General features: G+C 40.7%; 1 protein-coding gene across 1 annotated transcript in view; it reads left to right on the top strand.

Moving 5' to 3' along the window:
• The window catches only part of ppm1e (protein phosphatase, Mg2+/Mn2+ dependent, 1E), a 59,752-nt gene that overhangs the window by 1,593 nt on the left and 55,690 nt on the right, over positions 1-2,469 (top strand). The window lies entirely within an intron of this gene.

The following is a 2,469-nucleotide window of genomic DNA, read 5'->3' as shown; positions in this document are numbered from 1 at the left end:
GGGTTACCTCTACAGACAGGAAGCTACTTTATGTGTTTTATAAACAAAGTTTTATTCATTTAACATCATCTGATGTTCTGTTCTTTAACCATTCATATAAATGTTTGTCTTCTTCAGCTGATAGTTTTTATAATGTTCAATTCGTTTAACTATTTAAAATATATCTTCCCGTAAATCTCTATGAAATCTGCTTCAGCTGCCAAGTTTGTTTTCATATTTTTTTTTATCTTTTACCGACATATAACTAATTTCATATTGCTYTCCTAGTTTAGCTACATTTTTGTCTTTTTAAAATATCACCATGCGCTCCTTTTTAGCTTTTATCTACTAGTAGTGTTAATATTAGTGTTGCCACATTCAAGTTTAACTTTCTGTTTTGTTACTTTAGCTCATTTTTTTGCTAATTTTAGCTCATGCTTTACTACTTGAAGCTACCATTTAACTACAATGTCTGTTTTTAGCTTGTTTTTAGGATGTTTTAGCTCATTTTGATTTTGCTCTTGGTAGCATTTGTTATGCTCCTTTTATATGCAGTTGTGTTGTTTATAGCTACAATTTTTCTGATTTAAGCTGCTTTTTTACTTATTTATTAATCTTTATTGTTTGTTTTGCTGTTTAGCTCATTTTAGCTATAATCTTTGCTACACTGAGCTACCATTTAGCTACTTTAGGTTACTGTCTTTCAACTTTTAGCTATGTTTTTTGCTATCATTCTGCACTTATTAGCTTTTGGCTACCGTTTTGTTAAAATAAGAGTTTGTGTTAATAAGTTGATGTACAGATGAAAATTAGCCTTAGGCTAAATCTGGTGCAATGCATCAAATTATGTTTTAATTGCACACTGTCCCAAATAATTCATTCATTCATTCATTCATTCATTCATTCATGTTTTAATAATTTTAGCTTTATTGTGTTTTTTTTGCTTTTTTTCTCTAGTTTTAGCTAGTGTTTTGTTACGTATTGCTTCAAATTTTGTTTTTAGCTTGTGCTGTACTTCTTTTAGCTATCATTTTCTTGCCTCTAGCTTTTAGCTACGTTTTTGCCATTATTAGCATCAGAGCTGCTAGTTGTTTCGATGACTTTAGCTTGCTGACTTTTTGCTACTGCTTTTTTGTTTGTTTTTGCTTTAGCTGTTTTTCTGATTTAGGTTGAACAGTTGTTGCTCATTTAAGTTTTATTTTTGTCTTGCAGCTTTTTAATACAATTTTGCTAATTTTAGCCACTGTTTAGCTGATTTTTTACGCAGCATCTGTTTTTGTCTTTAATACCAGTTTTGCTAATATTGTAAAATGTAGTTTCTGTTATTCTAATTTTAGCTTTAGCATACATTTAGCTGTTTTTGTTCATGAATTTACTGAATTTTATAAACAGTTTATTAATTTCAGCCAAGTATTTGCTCATGTTTGCATCTGTTTAGCTAATTTAAGCTACTTTTCTACTCATTTTAGAATTAATTTAGACTTGCTTCAGCTCAGCTGCTTTTAGATTTTAGCTTGTGTTCAACTGCGTTTAGTTACAGTTTTTAGCATGAGTTCTGTTGATTTTAGCTTCTGTTTGGCATGTTTTGCCTTTAACGACTGGTTTTATACACCGTCGAGTTCATTTAATGTTTTTATTTTGACAGCTGCTTGAGAAGTGCACAAACTAGTCTGGAACAGAAAAGAGCTGCTGCCCTGAGCTGCTGCCTGGCCTGGTTTTAGATCCAAAATAGGTGCAGAAACTGTGCTGGAAGAGCTGGAAGGACTCATGTAGGGCAGAAAAAAGTGATGCAGGAGGGGGCGGGGCTGCTGGAAGTGACTCAAAAACTGCCTTTACTGATCAACGAGTGCCAGTCGGGTCACTCCAGCTGTGCGAGTCAGGTCGAGTTGGGTCACTCCAGCTGTGTGAGTCGGGTCACTCCAGCTGTGCGAGTCGTGTCGAGTCGGGTCACTTTAGCTGTGCGAGTCGGGTCACTCCAGCTGTGCGAGTCAGGTCGAGTCGGGTCACTCCAGCTGTGCGAGTCGGGTCACTCCAGCTGTGCGAGTCGTGTCGAGTCGGGTCACTTTAGCTGTGCGAGTCGGGTCACTCCAGCTGTGCGAGTCGTGTCGAGTCGGGTCGCTCCAGCTGTGCGAGTCGGGTCGCTCCAGCTGTGCGAGTCGGGTCACTCCAGCTGTGCGAGTCGTGTCGAGTCGGGTCACTCCAGCTGTGCGAGTCGGGTCACTCCAGCTGTGCGAGTCGGGTCACTCCAGCTGTGCGAGTCGGGTCACTCAAGCTGTGCGAGTCGGGTCACTCCAGCTGGGCGAGTCGGGTCACTCCAGCTGGGCGAGTCGGGTCACTCCAGCTGGGCGAGTCGGGTCACTCCAGCTGGGCGAGTCGGGTCACTCCAGCTGGGCGAGTCGGGTCACTCCAGCTGTGCGAGTCGGGTCACTCCAGCTGTGCGAGTCGGGTCACTCCAGCTGTGCGAGTCGGGTCACTCCAGCTGTGCGAGTC

The sequence above is a fragment of the Austrofundulus limnaeus genome, unplaced genomic scaffold, assembly GCF_001266775.1.
Source record: "Austrofundulus limnaeus strain Quisiro unplaced genomic scaffold, Austrofundulus_limnaeus-1.0 Scaffold538, whole genome shotgun sequence".
Classification (NCBI taxonomy): Eukaryota; Metazoa; Chordata; class Actinopteri; order Cyprinodontiformes; family Rivulidae; genus Austrofundulus; species Austrofundulus limnaeus.
Note: the sequence above shows the minus strand (reverse complement) of the source record. Positions and strands in the feature narration are given on the sequence as shown.